The 19,198-nt window shown below is 40.1% G+C and overlaps 1 protein-coding gene and 2 long non-coding RNA genes across 6 annotated transcripts in view; 1 reads left to right on the top strand and 2 right to left on the bottom strand.

Annotated features, from left to right (window-relative positions):
* nrxn2b (neurexin 2b) overlaps positions 1 to 19,198 on the bottom strand; it is a 675,914-nt gene that overhangs the window by 63,803 nt on the left and 592,913 nt on the right. The gene's annotated exons all lie outside the window — the stretch shown is intronic.
* Positions 542 to 6,005, top strand: LOC118300859. Its single transcript, XR_007030213.1, has 4 exons — positions 542 to 2,165; positions 3,595 to 3,676; positions 4,016 to 4,081; positions 5,913 to 6,005. It is a non-coding gene; the product is annotated as an uncharacterized LOC118300859 (long non-coding RNA).
* Positions 5,961 to 7,434, bottom strand: LOC124849734. Its single transcript, XR_007030211.1, has 2 exons — positions 6,872 to 7,434; positions 5,961 to 6,553 (listed from the first exon to the last, which is right to left on the bottom strand). It is a non-coding gene; the product is annotated as an uncharacterized LOC124849734 (long non-coding RNA).

Genomic DNA, 19,198 nt, shown 5'->3' with positions numbered 1-19,198 from the left:
ATATTAAGTTTTGTGGATACTTGATGTAATTTCATTAAGAAAATTGTTGATACAGTAAATATGTTTCATTATTGTTAATTATTATCAAGCCTGAAAAGAATGATAGACAATACCCTTACAAAATAATGATGAAAATAAGTTGTACATTTGAATGAGGAAAGTAGATGTATTTTTATTCCATTAAATGCCCAAAAACAAAACACTGGCAGTCGCAGATGTCTTTCAACCTCACACACACGCACATGTAAACACACACAAACACACACACACACACAGTCAGCAGTGGGAAAGACAGGGAATGCAAAGATTCTAAATTATAAGCAGTTCAAATTTTCAAACGATCATTATGAAGATCCACCACTACTGTTAAAGTTAATTAGATCATATTTAACCATTCCCGATGACAGAGATTAAAGAATAAGAGAGATTACATTTTTTAATCTGTTGATGACTGTTTTGCTTGATGTTGTCTGTGATAGACATGGCTTTCATCTTTGCAATCATCCATTCAGCATACAGCCAATATTTCCCACATGAGCACCTGTGATGTCTTCCATTGCAGCAGTTAAACTTTTTGACAGTCAAATATTTAGCTGCAGTCCATTACTGCAGTCGTTGACTTGAGTTCATTTTTAATCTATCCCATTGAGAGACAGCCAGCATTTGTTTGTTTTAACATACAGTAAAGGTAGAAAACTGACTGGGCCAGATTACTCCAAAGACATTTGGAGGCCTTTTCGAGTTTTGTGTGGCAGCGGTGAGAAGTGACGTCAACATCGAGAGAGGCATGCAGTGCCCTTACAGAGACCAAAGGTCAACAACTGATTTTAAGAACAAGAGATTCTGGAATATGTGTCTAAAAGACTGTTGAAGCTGCCTTTCGTGCTGAGAAAGAAAAAAGAGACACTGACCATATGTCTAAAGTATCTGCCCCCTTCACGAGGCCTTTCGTGATCGAAAGCAAGCCCTCACCTCAGCACCGCTTTGGGCCTCTTGGTCTATCATCAGCTTACACCTGCACGGGAAGCGTGTGTCACATTATCGCCCTATTGCATATAACTCATACTGGTTTCCGCCTGTGGTCTTGGCATGGCGAGCTGTCTCAGAGATGTAGCCGCTGTTGCTACCATAATTGTTAAATTTCAGCCATTGTACTTGGTCACGACTGTGTTGTTTTTGTTGTTTGTGTTGTTTATGCAGGGCTGCACATCTTGAAGGCTATGCAGCATGGAGATCTGGCTATGGGGCTATCATATTGTCAAACCCTCACATTTCTTGAAAGAGAATTAAAGCAGACTGATTCAAAATTCTGATCTGATTTTGTTAACTGATGGATTTAAAGATAACAAACACCTGGTTGAGCTGTAGTGGGGGATTGGGAAGTTATGGAGCAAATCACTGTCTAAAGGCACGTCGAGAAGCAACAGAATTATATCCTCTCATTAGAGCCTGCATTCTGGCTATAAAGATTTCAGTTCCTTCCTTCATGTTTTGACCAATGTTTTCAATAGGTCCGACACATGTAGGAAAAGGGGGATGAATTATGTAATTAGGTTACAATGATTTGCTCTAGTCACACAAGATATTGTACAAGTAAAGAAAGAAAGTTCAGTGAAAACACGATTATTATAACTATCAGGAGTAAAATTAATATTGCCATTTAAATAATCAAATTGTTATGATTGTTAATGTTTGTATTAAGTATGAAAATAGATTTCACACATATGCCAAGCTGTCAAGGCTGTGAAAGTGAGAATGAGAGAATCAACTTAACCATTGTTCTATATTTCATCCGCAGTACAGAGAATGCAGCAACTGAACTAAGTCCTCATGAGTCCTGACAGAGTATAATCCCAAAAGGTCACACTTCTCTGGACTGATGAGTAGATGCATATACGAGTGTATGATATTGATGTATATTGCATGTTAACAAAACTAGCAAACTAACAGCAATGTTAAAAATATTTAATTTACAGGTCCTCCACAGACTCCTGGAAACATCGTGGGGGTTTTTCATGTTTCATCATTCCAGAAGAATGTGTAAATCAAATCTCTCCAATCTATGGAGAATGTGTCCCTGTCTCACAGGTAGAGAGAACCGTTTCAGGTGTTAACTGACGACAAGGACCACCTCATAGGTCAATGGTCGAGCAGACAATGCTGTGGTAAGAGGCCTGACAAGACTGATTATAACTGTCATAACTGTGTTGGAGTAATTTTCCTGTAATAATGATCCGGAGAGGAGCAACCAAGGCAGTTGATAAGAAATGCAAAGGTCCGATTCCAACTGAAGAGGATGAGTATAAATCACATACACACTCTGAGAGACCCAATAACTAATCAAAGAAACATTATAAAATGCAATTATTGTATGTGTAGTAGAGATGTATGAAATTAAATTATCACGATTACAGTGACCAAAATTATCATTATTTGCATTGCTGTATTTTTATAATATGAAAATGTTAAAAAAGATAAATTAACCTTTCAAATGAACAGCTCATCGTTATTTTTTAAGAAAAAAAGCACCAGGAAGAGACCAAAAATCCTATCTTGTGCAGAGATTTACCTGTGTTTTATTCTGCTTTACAACATAACCACCATGAAATGATCAGACTTGAAATAAAACAAAAAAAAAATTATTTCTCGGATTCAATTATCTGTTCTGACTGACGCCAGTCCCTCTCTGCATAAGTACTTGAGCAAGTGAAACTGAGTGAAACTGAAACTGAAAGTGTGTGTTCTGCGCTGAACTTTGACAGCATGTCTCTCTCTTGACTGACTGATTCTCTCTGCAAAATAAAAAGAATGGCTCTCAAGCGCGATTCGGGTCCACAACAAACCCACGTTGCAGCTGCGCCTGCGTCTGGGAGACTGATACTAACTGAGCTGGACAGTATTTACTGGGGAAACATCCGTGGTATTAACTGCGGTTTTAATGAAAATTGTGGATAAAGTGGATAAGTGTCTGTTTTCTGTGGTTGTTTAATTGTATCCCTGTATATGATGTATCATTTTTATACACAACAGCAGAAGTCTAATTGGAGGTCACAGTTGTTTACTCTGTTTAGCAGAGAGGTTTGATGTGATTGTCCTCTTGATGCCTGGCTATGGTCAGAAGGACATTCACACCTGCTGGGGTGCTGTCCTGGATACTGGACGCTTGTGAGTTGAGGCAGGGTCCAAATTAACTGAGAACTCGCTGCGCTTTGATTTTATTGTCTTTCTTTTAAGTGTATGGTGTTTCAAGATTGACACCTGTACGGCTCCTTATCTATATTACAGTTTTCCTTGATTGCTAAGACACATTTCTTGAAATAATGCTCCATTTCCCAAAACTCTAAACACAATTGGATAACTGTACACTAATTTTCACAAACTTCCAACTTCCATGTCAAAACCAAACTCTCCACTTACATCAAAACCAAACTCTCTTCTCAAAACCATGTACTGATGTGGGACCAACCCAGTCCCACTTCGAAGGCTACTTCAAACCACATCCACCGTAACGTCACCCATTGCTTTCTTAATTGATGTTTTGAAGCCTTGAGTTTAGCCTTTTGATCATTGCCATCTTGTTTTTTTTGCAACCAGACATAGGAGCAGGGGGTGGGTCTGACTGAGAGCTCGTCCAATGTACGTCCACCGACACCTGCAACCATGTACCCATTGGATGGTAAATCTGTCAATCACGCCCAATACATAATTTTTTGGTCTTGAAACTAGAGATTGAATCATAAACTCCTTAGAAAAATGTTAATTGACCTCATAAATCAAGTAAGAATAAGAGTCATTTTCTAATAGACTTCTATGGTAACAAATAGTGAGTGGCCCTCTGTTGGTCATTCTGGAGAATACAGTTTGCAGGTACTTTTGCATTGGCTTTATTTTGCGGACCAAGTGACTACATCCACTTTTTATATAGTCTATGCTTGAAATGTAGCTGACAAATGTGTCTTTCCATTCCGACGAATGATCCAAATGCGTGGATTTTTCCCGGCCTAACCTATCCCAGGATTCATTGTGCGCCAGTGACGGACATTCACGAAGGGTAACTACAGCTCCAGAGAGCTGAGCAACGGTAAGTGGGACCCCAAAAGTGTGTTTTATGCATGTGGTGTTGATCTGCTCTCTCGTATTTTACGCGCATGTGGTTTGTACGTACACAAGTTTTGAAACTAAATAGACGCCATAGGGTGTCCTCTGTCGGCTGTGTAGATCACCCCTCCATGACTAGTGCAAAGGGTGTTCTAAACATGAATTTGAATTTCCTGCTGAAAATTACATGTGAATACTGATGGGCTGAAAAGCAAGGCAGACCAAAGAACAGTGTGTCACTGCATTTTAGCCAATCATCCTTCAGTGCAGAAAATGCTCAGCCAATCAATAAAAGCACATATGGTCAGACAGATTCCTGGTAGTATGATAATTACAGCTGAGTATTGGCAAAAATGTAAGCAATGTAACCCAATTGTCTCTTTTACAAATGAACTTCAACAACTCAGTCAACTGAAAAGTAACTAGTAACTATAGCTGTGAAAAAATGTGCTGGATTTTAAAATACAATATTTCCATCTGAAATATAGTGGAATGGAAGTATAAAAAAGCAGAAAATGCCATTGGAATACCTCTAAATTGTATTGTACTAATGTACAGTACTTAAGTAAATGTTACTTTCCACCACTGCTCTCTAACCAGGTATTCTCTACTCTTATCAAGCTAGCTATGAAATTCATGCTACAGCTTTGTTCTGTTTCCGAACCATTATTTCAATGGATTGAAGTCCAATCAGAAACACTTTTTCCTGCTTATCAAAACATCACTTTTAGCAATATTTTGCTGGTAATGTTATAACTTAGCGGTATAGGTAGAATGGGCTAAGATGCTCACACATTGGCTTCCACTCAGCTGATGAGGTATTAAAGTAGCTACGTGGTTGGCCAGTAAACGTGTATAAGCTTGTTGTCATGGAGAATAAAAGATAGGGACATTGTTAATTTCTCCTACTTTCCAGCTCGGCATCTCACCAAATAAGTAACAACATAGCGTGAAATCAACGCCTCACACACTCAATCCCCCGTTGCACCATCATCTGATGAGTGTCAGCCCCTCCAGGGACCAGCTGAGCAGTTAGCAGAAGCAGTGTTGAGAGTATTGTTAACAATGGAGTCGAAATGCGCTCTGCTGGACAACTGACGTAATGACACCATTGATAAATCACCCCAAGCATCTTTTTCGGCATATTCACATATCGGTAAACATATATGCGGTTGCAAATATTTCTCTTCTCTCTATTTAAAGACAGTAGTCTGACTTTGCTCTTTGAATTCTGATTTAAATAACAGAATTTCAACTTAAATGTTACAAGTCTGACTTTGATCTTAGAATTGTCAGATGAAAGACCACGAGCAAAAACAAGCTAAAAAGAAGGAAGCAGATCGAGCAGAGAGAAAACGTGAGTAAACATTGGAGCGGCGGTGCACAGATGACAGAGCTGAAGTATTCACAACAACAATGCTATGGAGGACGGATTATGACTTATAGAAATAAATAAATAAACAAATGAATAAATAAATAAATGTATAAATGAATACAGGAATAAATATATAAATACAGAAATAAATGAGGAAATAAATAAATGTATAAATAAATGATGAAATAAATAAATGCATAAATAAATGTATAAATAAATAAAAGAATAAATAAAAGAATAAATAAATAAATTAACGCTTTACATATACTTCTACATTTCTGTTCACCTACATGACTGTTCACCCCATACTTGACTCTGATAATCATGCCTACATATTATGTACTCAAATGATTTTTGACTTGTGATACACTTTTAAGGAGGAATTTCTTTTCTGGATCATAGTTTCACATACTCTGTTATATGTTGCTTTTCTACACAGCTGATGACTTTGCTAGGGGTACAGCTGAGGAAGGAATATTCAACACACCTCGTTTGCATTTTATTCATGTGCAAAATAAAGCTTACATCATTGTTTACGTTGATAAACTTGTTATGCTTTTCTTTGAGATATTGTATCGGTGATTACCCCAAATTGATATATTTGTAATGCCTTGAATTGATTCAAAAAGTATATTGATAAAAAATTTGAAGTAATCTTCAAAATGTTGTATATTTATATATTTATTTAAACCAACCACTTTCAAAAATTCCCCTATATTGCAAGGCAAATACTGAGGTTGCATAAATATTAAAATATAACATTGAAATAAATAAATTAAATGAAAAAAAAAGTATCGTACAGCATATTATTTACATCTAGCAAAGGCAACTGAAGCTACACTATCTTTGAAGGAAACCAGTGAAAGAAGCAGGTACCAACTGGCTCGTAACATTAAGATCAGCTATGTCTTCAGCTCCCAGGTCCTCAGGTGTCGGGCCAACATGCCGACCTCTGTCCCGTCTCCCACGGCCGCTGCCCGGTGGTGGTCGTAGGTGACTCCCTCTTCTCCTCGCTCTTCTACTCGTCATAGCAGCCGTGTTTACTTCCTCATCGGAGTCCAGTGTACCAGTCTCAAAGCTCTAATAATGTTATAAAATATAGAAAACAAGCATCAGTCATCCTGCAAAGCAACAATGGATGTATGTGAAGATAAATCTGTTAATGTAAAGGCCTACCATGTAACACTCTGTAGTAGCTAATGTGCTAGCTAACGCTAGGGACGTAAACAAGCTAATATAAACTGATTTACGATAGCTAACTTACAAAAACACTGACATGTTGTTTTCACAAAAAGTCTAAGGGAATAATGTGTGGGGACGGAAACTAAAAAACGTGTCATAGTCTAGTAGTGTCGACAGTAGTCCGTGTTAGCTTCTTGGGAACGCCATGTTACGTACCTTGCTGGACTTCAGTTGCCATGGTAGCCAGCGCAGGCACTGCGGGCTGGGATGAGCTCTGGAGGCAGAACCGAGGTGCAGTGGAGAGGGAGGGGGAGGAAGCAGGAGTCATTGGATTTTGAAGTCTACACGTCTCTCAATCCTACGGACTGCAGCTTAAAAGTCAGTTGTCTGACTTTGATCTTTGACATCTGACTGTAAAACCAAAATTCTGACAGTTTTCTTAGACCCCCTCCAGTCATATTAGCTGCAAGACTTTTTTTTTTCTTCTGAGGGAGCGAGTCTGCCAGTCTATGCCAATGTGTGTGAGAGGGGCAAGAGTCTGGGAGTGATTAGTCAACTGTGGGCGTCAAAGTTCTCTCCACCACCACCTCGCATGCGGGTCTCGTCTCCAGACTCGCCTTCCGTGTTCTCTTGCACCCGTGGTCGGCCTCCGGGCTGGTGCTGGTGCGGTTTAATTGAAACACAGCGCTCTTTTAACCCTTCCCTGGGCTCCGTCCAGACCGAGCATGTTGGTGTCGCACTTCTCCTCTGCTCCAGTCCAAGCGCACACCGACCGTCCGTCAAGCCACAGCTGTGGTGGGCGGGGCACGCGGCCTGTGTTATCATGAATATTAATAGTCTCAGAATTCCTCAATGAGGGGCAGAGAGTGGATGGTTTCCAGCCCCATTTCAGTTTTTTTTAACTTTAACTTTTAACTTTTTTGGGGAAAACAATGTTAAACAAAATATTAGGCTATGCCTAATATTTTAGGCTATACATTTCTTCTCGGGTGTGTAAAGCAGTTCACAGCTGTGATAAGTCTCATCCACCTGCCCTCACGACACTAACTGTGCGTTTTGCCATGGCATGAGTGCCGTATGATGCTTATGATGCTCATGTCTTGTCTGCAGGTTGACTAGAGATGTCACTAGCTGATTTTAATTAATTTTAGGTAGATGATGTGAAAAAAGTTTGCACAGTGACAATGAACAACTGACATGTCAAGCCAGCAACTCTTTGCGCCCCTGCGCAACATGCATGCCAACTGCCAAAGATGTGCGCTACCCTGGCCATTGCGCAACACTGTTAACACATTCTATACACGTAGAATTATACTATAATTTGAAATGCTGAATCAAACAGAATAATGTTAAGTGAAAAAAATACATTTATATATCAATATTTTTTTCTTTTTTACATTTAATTTAATTTAAATTATGCATAATTGATTCAAAGTGATGAAAAAACAACTCATAAGTGGAAAAACTTGATTTGATTAACAACAGAGCAATTACGTGACTCCTACAACAGGTCTCAACCCATCAATTCAGTGCGTATTTGAAAGAAATCATAAAATACGAAAAAATGGAGAATGCGGGAAGTTCTCCTAAATCACTCGTACACAAGAACAAATTTGTGTCTTTCGGTTCTTGCATGAGGGCCATTGTGTCGCCAAATATTATTTTATGAAAACAGCAATACGGATAATCAATCACTGCTGCGTGTGATAATAATATACATTGGTTGTTAAAATCTACAGAGGCATATGAAAAATTCAGCAAGCTGTTAGAATATGGAGTCCAATATCTACCTGAGAAACAAGAAATCAGGTAATTAGAAGAGTGCAAAGTTACCCTGATGACACTGATTGTGCTGTTCAAGCCTTGGTGCAATTTTGCATTATGAAAAAAGGCACAAGCCAAGTAAACTGAGAATGCCAATTATAAATACATTTTCTCTAAATGTAACAGCTACATTCACAGATTATGTTGAGGAAAAACAGCAGTGGGGTAGACATAGGTTTGCTTTGAACAAACATTGTATATTAAATAGCAGCTAATGATCTCATATAGTGTAGATTTTAAAATGAAACAAGTGACATTACCATACAGCAAATTGCAACAGATGATGAATAATTAAATGTATAAATTACATTCTTGAGCCCTTAAGCCTTTTACCATCAAACATGTGGTTGAAAAATTTTCATTGTATTGTTGCAATCACACTGAGCAGAGGCATTAATATTGTAACCTACACGTCTCTCAACATATTCTACATACATAATTGGTGCAAGAATGTGGTGGACTATCATGACAGATGACACATTATTAAGGTAGTGTAAAGGTAAAGGGCAACAGCACACAGCACTAATGTAATTTGTTTGGTGTTTGTTAATTTTGTTTTGACAGCATTGCGAGTGCTGCAGCATTGTATTTCTTTTCAAGTAACATGTTCATTGTTGCTCATGATGCACTGAAACTGTATCTGGCAGTGACCTCTGGGTACGATTTTTGTTCACAAGGCGGCATCGCAAACTTCAAAGACTTCAGTTTGAACTAAGTGAAGAGAAAAGTGTAAAACGTTTTTTCCTCCACCCTTTTTGAGAGTTACAGCGGGCCATGTCAGGGCTCACGTCCTCTTTCTACCCAAAACTACAGGAGATGAGAGGTGACAATGAGGCCAGGCGAGACTGGACATACACACATAACAACACTGACAACCCTGCTCACACCTTCTGCCTCATTAACAATTCTTTTATTAGCAGCTACACTCCAGTGAAAACCTTGTATCTCCAATTTAGTTGGCATTCATGTTTTGAGTTAAGTTACAGGACAAGGCCGGTGATAAAGCCTTTTCTCATTGTCTGTAAAGAGTCAGAAACCTGTAATGTATAAGTCAGCCTCTCAATCCTTTCATCTTCTCCAACCTGCGTGTCTCTCAGTCCAATACAATCTTTGAAAATGGGTCATTAATAAGTAGCTTGGTTTTTAGAACGGGGTCAAGAATTTCCTGAAACAGGATGAATAATGCTTTTTCCAGGGTCTATTTTCAGTGGCGGATTTGGTGCAATACCAAGTATTTGCGGGAGAATGATAATGAATGTGGAATCAACTAAAAATGAACTAGAGCATGTGCGTGCATGGTAATGAAGGAACATGTCACCTGATGCAAATGTGTGAGGTGTTGTCAATGGGGTGACAGCAGAGCTCTACATTACAGAGAAAGATGAGAAACTGAATCAGACCTTGAATACAAACAATACTTTACAACTAAGACAAATTGTTTTGGCAGATGTTTGTCAAAAGGTCTTGTTCATTCTACTTATCTGAGAACATCAATCACAAAATTCCCCAAACAACATTTTTCATTGCGCACCTGACATTTTGGTGGCACAAGATGTTAACTTTTTAATTTTCCCTTTTTTTTACAAAAGTAAAGACAATAAGTTCAGATGGTTATAAAAAAGGGTCAAACCATATATTTTTTTAGTTATTTCATGTTATTGATATTTTCTGTTTTAATTTTATCTAAAATAATCACTGTGCTCCAGATTATGCATTAAGACAATACAAGGGTGTAGTGGCATCTTTACACCACAAGGGGAATGCACCCCAAAGTGAGCACCTCTGTCAAGGGTAAAAACAGCAGTTGCGCACAGTGTATGCCATCCATCGGGCTGGACAGAAGCATGACTGTATTTCATGTGTATTTTCAGGTAAGCAGAAAGAAAACGGGTAAATTAGACATATAAAATACAGCTGAGTAGTAAGTGAGTAGACAAGTGAAGCATTGTACGCATTTTTCATAAAATCTAAGTATGCATGTTTATATTCTTGAAAAGATGTCTATGTGCTTTTTTAATTGTTATCATTTTACCATAACTAAAAATGCAATCCTCTTTGTTACTTTATGTTACTTCAAGTTACTTCAAGTTACCTTTCGTTACTTTAGTTCAGGGGGGTTTGAGAGGTCGAGTTGGAGAATTTTTTTCTCATGAAAAGGTCCGGAACCATAATGTCATAATGTCTAACTTGTGTTATGATTCAGTGCCATTTGAAGTAGGCTGGTTATATCGACATCTAGCCTAATTATCAACAACTGACTGTCAAATCGAATAAAAAAAAGAAGACCTGCAATTCAATATCATTTCAACAATGTTAATTGTCAGTTTTCATATTGAACTGGAGGAATTATAAATAACAAGTACTCTAATAATGTTCTCTTCTCACTTCAAGTAAAATAAGAACAAAACATACAGCTTTGAAAAGCTGCATCTTAACAGTGTCAAAACACAAAACAAGGGTGGAGAAAACAGAACACTGAAATAACACTATTTTCTCACACTCAAGCAATCATCTGCGACGCGATTTGTGAAAAAAACAGAGGTGGGGGGAAGGTTACTCGATCATGTTTCGTGCAGGTGCTTCAAACCCCCGACCTAAAACTTGTGAGGGCTAGCATGAGCAGCTATCAAGGCTCTTAACGTGTCCGCGAGTGAGGTCTACACACTGCACAGCAAAGCCCTCGACTGGCTGGACATCGTTACACATGCATATCAAAACAACGAGGGACAGGGGGAGAGAAGCTGAGTTGGCTGCCGTAGTGAAAGTGTGGTGCTGGCAGTGTTGCCAACTCCTCAGTAAGGAAAGTAGCTATTGGCTGTCCTAAAAGTCGCTAGAAGTCACTAAATGACGGCATCACCTAATTTGCGTATTGGCCATGTGCAGGTAATTGTAACGGAGTCTAGGAGAGAGGAATAATGTCGTGGGAGGGGACAAAAAGGGAGTAAAAAACACCCTAAATATGTTTAGAACTACAAATGAACTTTCCTCTGTCGATTCTTGTTTTTTTTATGTCACAATAAATGCAGTGATATATTTCAGACAAAGCAATTTTACATTTACATCTCGCCCTGACTGTAAACCCAGGTGGGATCAGCCAGCGGCGGCTTCACGCATGAGCGGTTCATTTGCAGTCTGGATGCGGAGGGATGAACGTCATGTCCTGCTCTGTCTGCAGCTGGGAGTGACTGCTGCGCATCACTGCTGTGCCGCCTGTGAGTGCTTTGAGACGGGGGGAGGGGCCCACGGCAGCATCAGCTGCTCGTTGAGAAGAGTAAGAACGATACATTCTTCCACGTCAGAGTCTCCAAAAGTCTCCACTAACCCCAGAAAAAGTTGCTCGATTTGTCGCTAGTCACTTTAAAAAAAAAAAAGAGAGTAGCTAGAGGTGTCTGAATAATTGCTAAATAAAGCGACAAAGTCGCTAAGTTGGCAACACTGGGTGCTGGTTGCGGCCTGTCTTAATATAATACAGCGTCTCAAGTTAAAAGAGAAGTCATGCTGGTACAGAAAGTAAAGGGGGTTGGTCCCGGAGCGAGACGGCGCTTCAGCTCTGGAGAAAGTGAAACGTATCCCATAGTAGGATGTGATTGGCCAGTGTTCAGAGAGACAAACCAGCGGGCTGATCGTGTGTTCTCTTTCTTCTCTGTGGGCCGCCCAGCAAAAGACCAAGGTTGTGAATGGCCAGTGTTCACATGAAAGACAAACAAGGGGGCCTATCATATATCTGTTCTCTCCATGCCCCGATAAATAAATAAATAAAACTAATTTAAAAAAAGCTTTCGATCCCATGCAGCCCAGTCGTGCGGCCAACACAGATGGACCGGCCCACTGGGAAATCTCCCTGTATTCCCGATGGAACAATCCATGCCTGGCTGGCAGTAAGCTGCCAGAGAATACATGTCAAATAATTTTAGCATGCTGCATATTGTATGATATTACTATGAATGAAGGTGCACTGATTCAGCACCAGCATAAAACATGCCTGTTATGGCACATATTTTTTCATCAATATCAGTGACAGAGACTTCACCTCGACCTCCTTGCAGTCAGCGATGGCCTTGCTGTGGCCATCGCTCATATCGATACACTTCATCTTATTTCAAGCTATGGTTGAGGCCGTGTTCTAGGGCCACAACACAATTAGATATTGTAATGTGATTGGTTGTACACTCTTCCTCGTTTTCAATGGCGTTTGGCAACCAGTGTAACGGGCATTATCAGCACCTTTTGCTCCGGAGTTTTCCCTTTCCCCTGACAGTGCCAGAAAGAAGACATAGTGATTATTTGTTTTTGAAACCAAAATAGTGTTTGTTTTGATAGGTTCGAAAAAAGTTGTCATTTGATGTAAAATGTAGAGGTATTCGTAATTTCAGACAGGAAGACTACTTTATGCTTAGGTTGTACATTAATTCTCATTCATCCTGGAACTGCTGCGAACAGCTGTTAAATCAGCTGGTCTCATCTATCCAATAGCATTGCAACACACCTGCCTCTTTCGCATATCATCTTGCTGCTCTATGTGTACATAGGGTTCTCTCCCTGCCTTAGTCTCTCATGCTGCTGTTCTGCGTATTTCGATCACAATGAGTTTTCCCTGCTTCTTTTGCCATCATCTTTTCATACATCAGACTCTGGATCAGATCTGTTCAAGGCTGATTCACGAGTTCATGTTGGCTACTCGCGGTTCTACAACTCACGGACTGATCAGCATCGCAACACCAGCCACCAGTGCACATTCAAGCACCTCAGCAGCAATCTTCCTGTCATGCACAGCATTCTCTGCCTTTGCTCGCACGCTTGGTAGGTCATATATTTCATGCAGATTCTCATTGATCAAGTTTTGCAAAGGTGAGTATTAATCTCATCAGGAGAGTGTGGTGTCAATCACAGCTGAGTGTCATTCAGCCTGTCAGATATCAGCAGCGAAGCATCATGTGGCATCATGATTAACCGCTCTGATCACTACCAGCGCTTGCTCTCTTCATTCATTCCACAAGTGGAAATCTCTCTACACTGCTGATGTCCCCTCATCATTATGTGGTTACTTCGCTAAGAGTTTTTCTTACAAACAGCAGAGTTATGGCTGCTTTCATGCTGGGCAGCCACAGGGCCTCTCCATAAGCAGCACCACGCATATCTTAATAAATAGAACGAACAGACTGTTCGTCACAGCACACTGACCATGTTCCACACGCTGCTTCATGTTCAAATCATCCAGCATCCGTATCAACTTTATTAAAAGTTTTGGTCTTACCTCAATTTCTTCCCTCTTCACACTTGCTGCAATTGCAGACCCCTTTGATTATTTCCAACACAAGCTGTTTCTGTCATGGTACTTTCTCTACATCACATTAAATTGGGATCTAAACCCCATGTTGCTCTTCGCTGTAAAGCTGCCTGCTAGAATTAACCAGGTTTTCTAGGCTTTTGCTGGATTTAAAGTCACATAACTTTATCTTATCTTCTCAACATGCACATTAACAAGTCTGACTGCTCTGTTCAAGCCAAAAAACACCTGTTTAACCAGTGCCCCCCTGTCGAAAATTATCATCAATTAATTAAAAATAGGATTTCTTTTGAGTCTGCTGCCAGGTCTAACTGGCATTTAGCATCACTCTAATGCAGGGTCAAGCCAATCAAATAAAAATAAATAAATATATATTTATGCGAAGAATGGCTTGCTGTTATGAGCACTGATTCATTCATATCCTTGATGCTCCGAAGTTTCCCAGATAAGCAGAGCCATGTGGGTCGCAGAGGTATTTGAAAGGTCTGATTCCATCAAATAGACAAATACTTTTTCAAGTTCAATACCTCCCATGCATCGGCTGCAGTTCATCCCATCATTTGCACGTCAATAAAATCAGAAATCCTGCTAATCATGAGAAGCATTACTCTGCCATCAGCCATGCATCATTGTTCTCGCACAGCCAGGTTGTGCAGGCCATATAATGTCATTGAAGTCTCATTATCCCACTTTAATTTACAGATATTCAGGGGGCTTTTGCCCAGAAGCCAGTCTGTTGCCCTCAACAGGTCCTCCTCCTAATCACTGACCTGCATTAAGTTCAGCATTCCTGCAGTCATTTTTAGAATCTGTCAGGTTTTATAACTAAAGGTCATTCTGCTGCTTCCTAAACTTGCGATCTGCCTCTAATCCCTCTCATCACACTCTACACTCACTAAAACTATTCGACATTGCATGGTCAAGTCCCTGCATATTAAAGGTTGAGTCGCCTGTATCAGTCCCTTGCTAGATGTCTGTCCCGTTTTCCGAGCCCATTTTCAGTCTGAGCAGCAACTGCTATTCAAGTATAGTCCAAAGTATCCTCTGCTTGTGGATAACTGGCCTTTACTGCATGTATCGGGTGAATATTATCAGGTTTCAAGCCAGGTACGTTCTCCCTATATTCAAATATTTTCTTTTGCATTTGTGCTGCATCGTACAAGCATGTAAGGCCATCTCAGACTAGGCTGCCGGTGATCCTTTGCAATGATCCCAGTGTTCATCGTAAAAAAAAACGAAGCTGTGTTGTTTACATTTACCAATATCAGCCTTTATACTTCTCTTTTTTTATCTTTAAAGATGCCAACTCCAGCGTAAATTTGCTCTTTTTATATTCAAAGTGATACAGTTCTGAGTGTAATCTAGCTGACGTTGAAGATACCTTGACTGAACTCAAGGCTTGTTTGACGGCTAGCTGGCTGGTGAATGTTCATGGTAAAACATTGACATTAGTCCTGCATGTCCTTTTTTCTGAAAGTGTCTTTATCTTTATACGCTACTGCCTTTTCCATCAACTGTCTGACTGACTGTGGCTGTATCAGGCCTATAGTCACATTGGGCATGGGAGCCTTAAGCAGCCGCTTAGTTTGCTTATGCCTTGGGCCAGCCCTGGCTGACAGTTGAAAAGGTACAGTGCTCTATTTAAGTAGGCTTGATCATATTAAGTATGTAGAAACGTATGGTACTTGGAAAATCATCACAATAATAAAAATAGTTAATATCACCAAAATCCAACATAATCATTGCAAATATCACATCAGCATCAACTAGCATTAGCATGCACAGCCATTGGACTAGCTTTGGTGCATACGCAAAACAGTAAATCATGGTTCCAAAGCACCAAAGTAACAAAAACGTGTATAAGGTTAATTTAACCAAACTGCAGTCGTTCATTTACGCATGTACAACATTCACTCCTTAGCAGTCACAAATGGAATAAGGAGCTACACAGGCATGAGCAGTGAAGGAACCCCGTTCCTGCCAAGTCGTCCCAAATAATGCGCATCTGTTCTCCCTTTCTCTACCTGGCTAATACTGCCACCTTGCGGAAATTCAATACACAGGGCGTTGGCCCTTCAGGCATCACTGACTACAGCTAATTCATTATAGGCAGAGTACCAACCCTTAGCATTGCTGGCTACAGCAAATTCATTGCCTCTGCCAGGCCTTTGCTGGCTTCAGATAATTCTTTACGTGCAGGGTGTTGTCTCTTTACCATACATGAATAAATTAATAGGAATAATTTCCGTCTAAGTCTCATGCATGGTATAAGATGTTGTTTTCTCTCATCTTTAGCAGCTTAAAGCACCATGTTGATTCAGTCATGGTTTGTTCTGCCTTCCTTGGTAAGTAAGCATTTTTCCTTTGGAGCTGTTAATCAGCTGGTCTCATCTATCCAATAGCATTGGAACACACCATGAACTCAGCAAGTCATCAACCACCATCCCCACCAGTGTCTGGACTCCATGGCGGGGATTTACTTTTCTGCTGCTCAGGACAGATGCCCGCTGCTACATATCTCCCCATAGAGTCTAAGCGCCAAAGACTCTGTCAATATTTTATCATCAAATATCATTCTGTTAAACCTGTTATAAATACCATTTCTTAATTCACTTGTCTCTCCTGATTAAACTTTAGTTTACAAAGACAACTAACCCTGACCCTAACACTAACCCGACTGAAGTCAAATTCAGCATTTAAATGCTTTACAAGTATTTAATCTGAGAAAATACATGGGATGTTACGTCGCTGCCCACCCTCTTTGAAATTCCAGGAGACGTGACAATATGCATGTGCAAGTGATGGACCAATGAACAAGCTCATTCTTATCGTGTTGTTGGTACTATGTTCTCCGCCTCAGATATACTTACCTTCTTATTTCAGTGTGACTCAGCTCGGATCTAGTTGGTCACTTAACTCCTGCTGACACTTCTAAAATATATACATTCATTGCTGGATGTCTCAAAGAAAGACTTCAACCTCCGACATCGTAAACTTCTTCTTTTTACTCTTTAATGCCATTTTCATGAAAGAACACTTCCTGACATGGAGTAGGAAGCAAAGCCTTATATGGTATTATTTGGTCCTTGATTTTGCTAACTTGCTATCCTCGTCCACGCTCACTCAATAACGCACAGGTGGCATCCATCTTATTTACGCACGTAATTTATACATTTTTTCCGTTCGATGAATTCAGACGTGGCCTGTTCGTACAAACTCACAGTACAAACAAAATGTATTAGATATTTAGGATAAGATTATGAACATGTTCTTGCATGAGGCCCAATGGTCTGTTTTTCTAAAGACTCTGCTATAGAATAAGATGCTTTCTAGTTCCATGACCTGTGAGCTGTAAATGTTTTTATCCCAAACACAAGAAACTCCTCAGACTACTTGTGCAATTTGCTCCACCCCGAGGAGGACATATCCTGTGTCTGCGGGCTGCTTTATAATAAGTCTTGTTTCCCTGCTTGTGACAGGCCTATGATTTCCTTGCCAGTGGGCAAGTCCACCTGTACCAGGTGACTGGGGAGGATGCCAGCTTGAATTCTTTTTACATATGCCCATCTGACCTGAGTGGGCATGGAGGTGTACAGATGTACCAATGAGGTGATAGAGACAACTACATAAAGGTCAGACAGATGTCATTTCCTACTTGCCTCTGGCACTCAGGCACACACACACACACACACATACACAGAAGGATGAACATGCCTATAAATGTGCACAAAAAATAATGGGTACTGGGTCAACTTTATTGGGTCAGGAGACGTACACAAACCCCCCCACACAGCTGCCCTTCTGGACTTATGGGTCATGTGCACACTGACTCACGCAGGCACGCACGCACACACGCACACACACACACACACACACACTGAGGATTTATGAGGCTTTTTTGTTGGTTATTTACAGGTATTGCTCTGCTCTATTTACTGTCTATAACTGAGACTGTTTGCCTTGTTTAGCACTTGTCAGGCAGAACCACGGTCAGAGTGTGCCGGGCTGTGTGTATTTGTATGTGTACATTTGTGTGTGGAATCCACCCACCTTGTAGCTGCAAAAACCACCTCCCTATAAATCTGCGATGATTTAACTTGAGCTCTTATTAACTCTGACTCCGTGCGTGTCGCCTGCTTCAACACACACATCTGAGGCTGTGCTAGGTGAAATGCAAAAGAAATAAATACCTGAGTGATGCAAGAAATCACACATCAAATATCAATCACAGGGCAGATTCATCGCTTGCAGGAGTTTGGCGACATGTTTGAGAACCCAGTAACTCGATACTCAGACAGTCAGACTGCTGCCTGTCCCTCCCAGAAACACCAACCACACATTGTATCAGCCAATCAAGCAGAGAAACCTCAGACTACCCACTTCATGACTCCCTCCAAATAAATGTCCTGATCAGTGGCGTAGGGATAATGGAGAGGGGAGACGTGGAGGGGGAGATAGAATGAATGGCAGGAGGGTGAAATGAGCAATTCATTCAGTCCACTTAAGAGAAGAAAGTCCACCAATACCTGTGATCTAAACTGTGAAATGAACATTCACCTCCAAACCTCCCAAGTCCTTGTGTCCTACTATATATAATGAAGAGGAAGGACATTTTAAAGTGAAGGAGGTGCAGCAGTCAGTATGTTCACATGCACACTAATAATCCACTGTTGTTGGAGGTTAATTTGGGTCATCTAAAAAACCTATCCAGTTTGTTGTTCTGAATTGGGCATTTTCCACTGACATGGGGGAAGTGCTGATATTATTGTGGTTTTCTTTGCACATGGATACAGTCCTTATGGATTATACTTATAAACTGAGATTTTTATGGCAGTTTCATTTCACTTCCTACAATGTCTATTTAATAGGGACAGATGCACCATACATAGAGAAATGCACAACAATTATCCACTGCAATGAATCACTGACGGTTGTGACACATGTTCAGCTCTGTTAAAACTGCATTATTGTGTTTGTGGCAAAATAAAACTATGATTGCAAAACTACAAAACCTGGTGAATGTTCCGCCATGACCACCTCACTGCATGAAAGGTTCACTACCATTTGCACTGAATGTTGGCATTGTACAACAATAAGGTGTGAAATTGTCCAATATGAACCTAAATTCAGAGATATACGCAGTTGGTTTCTTGATCAGTTAAATTTCGATTAAAATCATGTTACAAAATGTTCAGTACATATTGAAATGAAGTTATCAGTCTACATTTTGGCCAAAAAATTTAATATTTAGAATTCTTGATGGTGCGACATCTTAGAAAACAAATGGTTTTACACCAGATCAGGATTACTGTAAATGTTCTCAGTTCTACTGCAACCCTCATGAGGGTTATCTGTCAGATGAAAAGAATTCCAGTGACTTGTGATTTGCATTGGTATATGTTTGAATGCCTCGAGCTGAAGGTGCTGTATGA

The sequence above is a fragment of the Scophthalmus maximus genome, chromosome 2, assembly GCF_022379125.1.
Source record: "Scophthalmus maximus strain ysfricsl-2021 chromosome 2, ASM2237912v1, whole genome shotgun sequence".
In the NCBI taxonomy this organism is placed as follows: domain Eukaryota; kingdom Metazoa; phylum Chordata; class Actinopteri; order Pleuronectiformes; family Scophthalmidae; genus Scophthalmus; species Scophthalmus maximus.
Note: the sequence above shows the minus strand (reverse complement) of the source record. Positions and strands in the feature narration are given on the sequence as shown.